The following is a 10,638-nucleotide window of genomic DNA, read 5'->3' on the forward strand; positions in this document are numbered from 1 at the left end:
TTCTGCAATAATCCCTAAGATAACTTAGAAGGCTTCAGCAGCATGTTCAATGGTGTCACTTCCTACCAGATGATGGTTATCTGGTACAATAATGCTGTTAAGGGACATTCAGATAACCAATGCATCCAGCAGTTCTACAACTTACAAATTTAATTTGCTCTACTATGTTTTGATATACTTTTTAGCTCAGTGATTTGGGAACTTGTGAGCAAATTCACAAGGTTAGTTATGATTTATAGCACTAGAAACTTGTCTAAAAGCTGCAAGAGTTCATATTTGCAGAGATAGTTGAGAAAATAAAACAAAGTAGAATGGTAAGAGACTCTGAGAGCTGAGAAAAAAAAAGTATTTTGATGTGGTGGTTTAGTGTTTTTTCCACCTATTAAAATTTTCCAATTATTTTACCTATGCTTTTCCTTGATCTCTATTTCAGTAATCTTAAAAAAAATAAAGATAAAAAGAAAAATTAGAAACCATACTGCTCAGATAATTTTCAATGAAGACTAAAACCATATTATCTTGACAATTCAAATTACCCCATCTTTATTTCTTTCCTTCTTTTCATGAAAACTTTGATAACACATATTAACTTGCAATCAATCCTTGTTAGAAAATGAAGAAAACATCACAGTTCAAACAGCATTTTTCACTCATCTGCAAGAAACAAAAAAAAGCCTTGCAAAATTTTTCATTCATTATTATGTGTGTTTAATCAACAGTCTTTTGAAATTAATATGTACATTTAAATAGCATGGAGAAAACTACAGTTTATAGCAGACATTGCAGAAAGTCTACATATTATAATAGCAAAAACATTCCATTGGAATTAATGTACTTATCCTTAACGTTAAAGGAATTCTTTCACTCTAACAACTTTCAAATTTTCATAAATACAATTAAAGTTGAACTTCTAAATTAAGTAATATCACCAAATCTGAATGCTTACAAAACATATTACTTGCAGTATCAGCAGCTAAGCAAGTACTCTGTCATTTTCATTTTGTTTAAAAAAAATAAAAAATTCCATTACATTTACCATTTTTCAAATATCTCAATTTTAATATTATACAAGCTAAAAAAAATCAGATATAGGACATTTCTCTATAGTCCCAGTGGGTATAAAAAGTGATATTCATAAAAATAATTCATTTAATATTTTTTGATACAGGCTTTCTTTTTTTGTGTGTGTGCAAAATGGCGATAGAAAGAATTTGAATGGAGTAATGATTGTCTTGGAAACAAGTATAACTTTTTTTTTAAGAGAAAACTAAATAAGAAGCCATCAAAAATTCAAACAACAGCCAGCAGCTGCTTTTTACACAGAGTATGTTGCTTCCCATCTTCCCATCTTCTTCTGTCTCCAGGAACTATTCTGTATTCAATCTCCTGGAGAAAGTGGGAATGTTGTGACATCTGTATCAGCTCAGTGGTCTACCAGGGAACCTCAAAAATTTCAGGTCATAGTTCTAGTTCTTGAAGAAATTACGGAAAGAAGTTCATGGGGTTAAACTTAGTATTATTTCATCAGCATTATCTCATCAGCATTCAGTACCACTGCTATGCCATGAAGGAGAAAAAATAACAGAGAAACATGAGAAGAGGAATAGATAAAAGGCAAGCACTGAGAGGAAAAACATGTTGTTTCTTAATTGAGCTGGAGGAGGGGAAAATGTTGCTTGCAGCTCTCTTTTGATGATAAACCTTTTTGTGCCCATGACTATGTAGGTTAAAAATATAGTGCTGTCTCTAATATAATAAAAAGTCAAATTACAATTCTTATGTGGTAAATCAATGGTGAAAATTCAGGAAGAAAACAATAGGAGGAAGTGAGGAAAAATATAATCCAGCAATGTGAATATTCGTAGGAAGTGCAAGGTTAATTTATCTGACTGAAAACATCATTGTAACCCTTTTTGAAGCTGTGCATATTTACATCAGCTGAGATTTTCTCTCCTTTCTTCTTTCTTCCAATGTCTCAGTCTCTTTCTCCCCACCATATCCCAAAGTGTCTCTGATGGTGTTTGTAGTTCCATATTGTATTTTATACTGTACAGTATTGTACACAAAATGGCAAGAGGGGAGGACCACACAAACTTGTAAGGTTATTAGATTTGATGTTAAGTCATTGTCTCATACCCACTTTTTTTTCTGAGCCATCTAAAGTGAACATATTATTGATGTTACAATCTACTTTTTTTTCTTCCTCTTGACTCTTCAGACAACAGCATTCCTTCCTATTATCTGGGCTGGACTAGAATTAAACTCACCAAAGCAAATTCCAAATTGTAATTTTTAATGTATTCTATTTGCAGACTCAGAATCAACATGGCAAGAACAGCCACTATAATAGCATTTTGGCACTTTGGCTCACAGGTGGCAGGGGAAGGTACAGAAACTGAAAAAAATAAACAAAACCATTCCCTACAAACAAACCGGTAAAGAAAACCTCCTTGAACTTGGGATAAAAGTTGGGCTTGGGTCAGAGGTTTGATACTGCTCCCATTGTAACTAATCCTAATGCAATGTTTTCTAATTATAGAATAAACATTGCCTCTCGGATGGAGCTGCCTGTCAGCCCACTCTACGGCAGAAATCGCCATATGGGCTGCTCTGCAGACGGCTGGGCAGTGGCATGTGTACAGCTGTGCAGGACGAGCACCCAGGTGTTTCAGCCTGCCTGTGATAGGCAGCCAGCAGGCAGTTCTGCAAGGGTGGGGAGGAAACTCAGTCAGGGTGAAAGAAACCAGCAAAATGGGATTGACAGGAAATAGCAATAATAATAAATAGCATTAATGGATAAAAATAAAGTGCTCTTTGTTTTTTAATTTTTTTTTTTTTCAGGTCAGAGCAAGGTTTTCTATAAGGAACAAGGTCTGATCTTGTTTAAGGTTTGCTGAGGCATTAGACAAGAAATATTAATATAACACAAGTATAGGCATTTGTGAGGTTACTCAAAATCATGTTAAAAATAGCAAAAAGGATGAAGCTGCTTTGCTTCTGCATAAACTAAATGAGCATATCTGAAACAGACAGATAGCATTAATTTCTATCCCCAGATTTTATCAACTCCCATTCCTGGATCCTCTGCTACCTGATTCCAGTGGCTCAGTGAATACAGGTTTTCAGTCCTATGCTAAATATACTACTTAGACTATAGGGAATGCAAAGTCACCTCACTGACTGCATCCAAGTCTCTTTTGACTTGGGCTGGTGAAGCTGCTATAGAAATCTGAGCTTCTTTCTGTCACAGCTGAATCTGGAAAGGATACATTTTATGCTACCGTCAGCTGAATCCTGCACACAGCTGCATCCAGATTCAAATGTAACCATATACACAAATAACAGTGCTGTGAAGCTGGGAGCACAAAGGAAATACTGATTGAAAAAGCTATTACAAAGTGCCAGAGAGTGTTTTGTGTTGTACAAAAATACTTATTACTAAGTATTTGTACTGGTTACAAAGCTTTAGAAATGCTTTAAAAGATGCTTTTAACCAATGCATGAATATGATGAGGAGCACCTGTAAATATTTTTGATTATCAGTCAATATATGTAGGTTGTTATTTTTGCTTTGGGCTGAAAATTTTGGAAGAATACTTTGAGAAAAAGAAATTTTAAAAACACAGCAAAAATTAGCAATATATGTAACAAATATGCAGTTTTCTTAAATGTAAAAGAATACATTAATGAAAACCGATGTTAACTTTTTTTACTTTTAAATGTTGTCTTACACTCTATACACTATTGACCTTGTTATACATTGGGGGGAAAAAACCCAGAAAATTAGGAATGCCAGCCTAAGCATCTTTGAACTTTTAACAAGTGTGGACTCCCTACTTCCTACAATAGTCATTCTAAATTTGACAAACTTTTGAGTGAGTTAGCACGAAGGCCAGTGTGTCAGAAGTCTGAACCAGTGGGAGTCTGGACTAAGGAATGAAGTAGAAGTGAATTAAACGCACTTGAGTTTTGATCATTAGATTTTAACAAATTAGGAAATACCCATCCTCTTAATCTTGACAAGAATTGAGTGTTAGAGAAAGTTAAATGTATGACTTAACTAAGAGTGATCAAAGAAAAATTAGACTTCTTGGAATTCTCCTCCCCTTCCATGGAGACTTAGAAATCAGAAAAGTTGCCTTCTGGATATGCCTCTTGCTCTTCAATGATTACAAAAGGAGACCTGACAGATTTCTTAGACTAGGCTAGCTCTTACACAGCTGCACTAAGAGGGATGAATCCCATCTGTGGGGTGAGATTTTTGAAAGTGCTTACATGACTTCTGTGTTTACTTTTCACAGGCTCCCCGGAAATCTTTGTTTGTCAATTACTTGCATTTGGAGTTTATTTGAATGCCAGTAAAATGAATAGACAAGCACCTTACCAAAATCCAAGTACACTGATTATGTCTTTAAATTCTCAGTTTATTTTTTAAAGCATAACTTACAATTTCCTTGCCTGTTTCTTTGTTAGCTCATACTTGTGAAAGCAATGCTGAAAATGTATGCATCCACATGGGGATACTGATTTTGAAAATATAACAGAAGAAGGAACATAGTAGAAATTTCAGTAAAAACTACTCAGGGAAAGAGAAAGTAACCCCAATGATTTTGTACTGCCACACAGACAAAAAAATTTCCTCTGTAACTAGGGATCAGTGATTATTTTATAGCCTGAGTCATTAAAGTAGTTCTTGTACATACATAGCTAAAGAAAATTGCAAGCTGAATTCAGTCATACCTGTAATCTCTATTTGATTCTTAAATATTATTTGCCTAAAAATAGGATGCAATATTGTGTTCTATTAATTATATTCCTGAGACAAGGGCTTGCTCTCTAGATGAAACATTGATGCACACTACAAGGATTTCATTCCTGAGTGGTAAAGCACACCTTTCTCCATAACACTACTGGGTTTCACAGCCCTCCACCTTATGACTTAGTGCAGGAGCCAATGTAAAAGCCCTTGAACACCTAAATTCCCACTAGTAAAGTTCTCCTAGCCATTTAATCCTGTCATGCACAATAGTTTAATTCTGTTAGAATTAAAGAGTGAGGTGCCAAGATCCTGCTCAAATCTCAGCTTGATTAATAAAGCAAGTATTTCCAGAACAATTTTACCTGGATAGATCCACAGTAGCCAGACTGTAAGAAAGGCAAAGCTGCTGTAACATTGAAGGGGCAATTCAGTGGCTGGTGAGATGTGAGGGAGCTACATTTTGAATTTTCTTCTGACTGAACCCAAGCTGCCTGGGGATACCACTGATAAGGTATTCCAGGATGGGAATTTCTCAGCCTCTTCTGTCTCATTTACCAGGAAATAATTGAATAACAGAGGAGCCAGTGGTAGAGCAGAACAATTTGCCAGCCTGCCAGTTAGAGCACTCACCTGGAATGTGGGATCACCCCCTTCTCGAGGCAATATAAATGAGCCAGAAATAGTGAAACAGCTTCATCAGGTAGAAATGTAAGTGTTCCACCTTCTTTAACCATTTACATAGCAGATTATTGTTTATACTGCTTTAGCAAAGGAGGAAGGGAAAGGGAAAGGAGGGAGTGGGAATTATATATTCTTTGCTATATGCTATATATGTTCTTTAGGTAAGATAAAGAAAGCAGAGGAGAGAAAACATCTATATTAAAGACACCAGTCCTAATGCCAATGCTTAATCAAAGACCAGTGAATATTTCTGAAAGCTGAACAGAAATCAGCAACAGTGATTCTTATGTCCTTGGAGGAGTATATCTCTGAGGAGTTTCTGATGAAATAGAGCTTTTCTGATGAAATAGAGTCTTGTGATAGTCCAAGTCCGTAACTGGAAAATGTTGTGCTCCATTTTGTGATCCATTTTGTGCTCCATGCACTGACCCTGTGGTCAAATATTCCCATGACTTCTTCTGAAAGGTTCTGGTACTTGTTTGACACTGTCTTTCATGAACACAATTCAATATATCTACAGGAAATTAGACAATAGAAGTGACTGATTAGTGCACTGAAGCACTTTCATAAGGCAAATAATGAAGCAACAACAGAGCTGGGGTAAGGAGGGAACTCAAAATCCTACCCAACAGTGTAGAAAAAAGCAAGACCAGCAATTAGAGTAGTTCAGGCTGCCAGAGATCTATCCACTTCATTTTGGCTTTGTGTCCTCTTTTAGGTGTCTTGGTTACTTTGGGCGTGTGAAACATATACATCTTCATCTACTGTATAGAATTTGGAGTTATTAAATGTATTGAGCCATATGCCTGAAGACTAGCATGCAAATTTCTGCTACAAGCCTATCCCAATTTCCTTTTCTAAATCTTATGAGACAGAATCCAAACTAGTATCAGGAAATATGTTCCTGAGGGACTATTCACCAAGATTTGTTATACAACTCAGTGTAAGCATCTTCATAACTGGATATAAAAATAAACTTTTTGTTTTATTTTTTTTGATCATTGTACCGTGCAAAATTACTTCTCTATTGTATCTGCTTTTACTTTCTTTGTTTCCAGACTGAGACTCTGACCTTGCAAACATCTAATTTTGAGTGTGTGAGTAGTACCTTGGAGTTCAAGAAGGGCAACAGAAGTGACCAGAGACATCTGACCCCAATTTAAACCTTAATCCCATGAAGATTTTTGAATATGAAATCAATATGACTATTCGCACAGCTAAACATAGGAATGTGAACTCTTTACAAGGTTGAGACCTACTAGAATAGGTTCTTTTAATTTCATTTAGTGAAGGAATTTCACATTTCAAACAATTTTGTTGTTGTTCTTGTAACCTTGCATATTATTGTTCTGATGTTTGGGAAAGATGATTATCCCAAGGGTTTCAGCAGGACCAAAGGTGTTTGGGTGAGCTTTCCAATATCTGTTGATAATATCCTGATAGAACACAGAATTTCCACAGTTCTGCAAACTGTAACTATCTGCCAATATTGTAATGCATTCACTTGCAGCATTGAACCTCCACAAAATTCGGGCTTCTAATGGAGAATAGTCCCCTACTGGCTTGTGCTGTGAAGTATTATCTCCATATGTATTGTTAATTTCCTTTTCATAGTATTAGGCCTCATTAATCTGTTCCTTGTTGCCCTGCATCTAAAAATAGGAGTTATTAAAGTGGATTTCTCTTACTGTGTAGTAAATAAACTATATAGGTCATTTGGTTCTTAAACTTATGTCGTAAAAGTGTATTAATATCTGTTTGTATGTGTACACAAGTAAAGAGACACAATTTTATATTTTCTTCATAAAACAGAAAATTACATTAAATAAAATTCTGTTGTTTCTATAGTGAATAAAGCCTATTTACAGAACTTCATTAATATGCAAGAAACATGCAACCTGCCAGCTTACTTTTAAAATCCATTCTTAGTGTGCACTTTTTTGCAGTTTTTTTTGTAAAATCCAAGTCTAGGACTTCATGGTGAGATACACTCTGCCTTAAATCCATCATAGTCCCTAAAAGAAATCCAATATCCTTGTACTTTTTGAAATAGTCTAATTCCTAAGGCATTTAAATGCAGTATTTTCATTCTTAGATTAAACCCCCCTGGGTGCTTAATTTTAATTGCCCAGACATATGAATTGCATTCACACCAGGCAGTGCAAATAGACACCCGAACTCTGGCAAAGCCTTTAGAGAAACTTGACAAATATGAACTATGAGATTATATTTAGCATCCTCTGACATGCTGTCTGTTGATTGGGATTTTTTTTTTCCTATAAAGGCGTGATATAGTCTAGTAGTAGAATCCTGTTCTAGGTCCTAAGCTAATCACAAGAGGGAATGGAACACTTAAATGCTGACAAAGTGCTCAAACTCTCAGGTCTGCGGAATTTTGCAACACTCAGCTTGTTTGCAATCAAGCAGTTAAAAGCCATGGGGCAATAGCAAAGGAAGACTGGTATTTATCTGGTAAGAAAAGAACTAGATGAAAATTAAAACATTTGCCCTACTCTGGGACTGGTGTTCTGCTTCATGTTTTAAGGCTGTCATTACTGCTAACTTTCAATATAAAGGACCAGCACTTTGGCAAAGGCAGCTGTTAGCAAGACAGATCCCAAATGATGAAAGCAATCCATGTTTCCCCTTTGTTCCTGAATTCTGAAGAAAAGAGGTGAGGAGAGCTAAATCCTAATTTCAGGATGACATGATGGAAGGAAGCATCTTTTTGTCTGTATGTTGCCAATATAGAATATTATTAGTATGTAGAATATTGCCAGCAAAAGCTCTCTCACCTGCAGCAGGATCTGAAGTGAAGCATACAACATATCCCTCTCCAAGAGACATCACGTCACACCACTGTGGGTGCAGGGAATTCAGGTATCTCTGAAACATCCCCCTGTAAGAAAAAATATCTTCAAATTGTTTAGAGAAGAAGGCCTTCATCACCTCTCTTGGGCAACTGGATTCCTCTTCAGTTTATATAGAAGCATCAATAGACAGGAATATCATTTTACATTGCTTTGCTTTACCTTTTTGGTTTACCTTTTTGGTTTGAGTCACTTAATTTCATTCTCTAGTTAATAGAGATCCTACTGTTAGCTTTTTCCTTTAAAAAATTTATTAAGTTAAGCTTATCTTTTTCAGTCCTCGTAATCTAACTACCTACAGATATCTGAATGTTTTGTCACACTGTCCCCATGAATTCACAAAGTCTAAAACCAGTTTTCTTCTACTGAATAGACTGTTAAAGCGGCTCTGTGAGTGATAAATATGTCATGAGTTATCTATGTCCTAATTTTGGAGGACTGTAGTATATTAAGCTAATATAATGTTTTATTCTCTCCTGCATTGTATCATTTCTTCATGGATTATTTCTGCCATTCTAAAACTCAGAGTGACTTCAAGCAATAACTGCCAGAGAATTGCTTCTGTATTTCTCCCACACTTCCTTTCAAAATGCACTCTGCCTTAAATGTAAAAAAGACTTTAAGTTCAATATTTTTCAGCCCTTCAGGGTTAAAACCAGAAGCTTTATCCCACTAGAAACAGATGGTTCCTACCTTCCCAAAAGGTCATACATAGCTCTAACTGGAGTGCCTGGAAAGTCCTGAAACAGTATGTTGTGGCAGACTCTTCACACCCGCAATCATGCCAGTTACTAACCTACCCTACACACCTACCTTTTAAAAATTGGAAGGGACACACATTAGCACAGTGGCACTGAATGCAAATAAAGGCCTTTTCTTTTTTAAAAAATATGTAAATAAAAATTGGAAATATCTTAACATAACAAAGATTTCCAGTTCCAATTGACATGTGATATCTAATTCAATGAAAAGTTGTATATACCATGTGCTGCTGATGTTGATTAGGGATTTCATCTGGCAGTAGGACTAAGGGCGGAAATCTGTCATTTTAATTTACATTAGGTGGTGATAAGTCTGTCTCACTGGTAAGTCAGCAAACACTTAGGAACATAGGACTAGGATAAAATTAATTTTTCAAATGTAGTTCAGTTTCTGATATTACAGATATCTATAACACATAATCTTTTTAATAAACAAAATCCACTTTAAAAATAGGTCAGACTTTTTTGAGGCTGTGCTCTTTCTGTAGATAAATCATTGTTCTTAAGTCAGAAATCTTATTCTCCTTTCTTCTCTATGTCTATTCATGACCTGCCTAATTGTCTTTTGTTCTGTTTAAATCCTAAATCATCATTATCACTTAAAGAGTTAAACTTGGTTTTTTGTGTTCACACCTTATATGTGTTTTCAGTCCTTCTTGACCTTCTTTTCCATGACTAAATTTATAAATACCCAACAACATTGTGTTTCTTTTTGTGAGGTTTTCTTCTGATCTTATGCACCTTTCTCCAACCTATTCCAGTTTCAATACGTCCTTTTGTATTGTATTTGATCAGAATTACATACACTGTTTTTCATGACGTTTCACTTTTGCCTTGTACAATGTCATTGATTCCCACCTGTCTCCTCTGAAAATACTTCAAATGATACTCTATAGGATCACATTTTTCTTTTTCATGGTCATACTGTTGTGATGTACATAGTTGTTTGTGATAGAGACAGATTTTCTTCCTCAGTCTTTTCTAAATAATGAATTTCTGATTTACTGGGAAAACTGTTATTTCTAATTCCTAAATGCACAACCATATATTTCTTACTATTGAATTCATTCTGCTCCTATTTTTCCAGTACTCAGGGTCATCCAATTCTTTCTGCATGACATCCCAATTTTCCTAACAAGTTACATGTTTCATTTAACTCAGTATCATATTCCTTTCAAGGTTATTAAAAAAAAAACATTAGCGAAACCACTCAAGAGACCAATCACTAAAGAACTGCAGTTGCAGCCTCCCTCTACCTGAGTTCATTCCTCTTCTTTACTCCTATTGTCACCCCTCCTTTAGTCCCTTCTCTACTTTATAATTCCCAGATTAATCCTTTTTTTCTCCTCTTCTTAACTAACAATTCCTGTGTGGTATCAGACTGATAAGATCTGTTCTCTTTTCCCATCTAGAAAATCAATCATTCTTCAATGCATTCTATCAGGTTAGAGTGGCAATATCTTATTCTTTCTTTCAAAATGCCTTTCAGAAAAAGCCTTGAATATTATTATTTATCAGACTAATGGGTTGTCATTCTGCCCTCCTTTTCACACCTTATCTTTTATTC

General features: G+C 35.4%; 1 long non-coding RNA gene across 1 annotated transcript; it reads right to left on the reverse strand.

Moving 5' to 3' along the window:
* Window positions 1-3,687: 3,687 nt before the first annotated feature.
* On the reverse strand, window positions 3,688-8,695 carry LOC140683579 (uncharacterized). Its single transcript, XR_012054748.1, has 2 exons — window positions 8,236-8,695; window positions 3,688-5,954 (listed from the first exon to the last, which is right to left on the reverse strand). It is a non-coding gene; the product is annotated as an uncharacterized lncRNA (long non-coding RNA).
* Between the last annotated feature and the right edge of the window lie 1,943 nt (window positions 8,696-10,638).

The sequence above is a fragment of the Taeniopygia guttata genome, chromosome 3, assembly GCF_048771995.1.
Source record: "Taeniopygia guttata chromosome 3, bTaeGut7.mat, whole genome shotgun sequence".
In the NCBI taxonomy this organism is placed as follows: Eukaryota; Metazoa; Chordata; class Aves; order Passeriformes; family Estrildidae; genus Taeniopygia; species Taeniopygia guttata.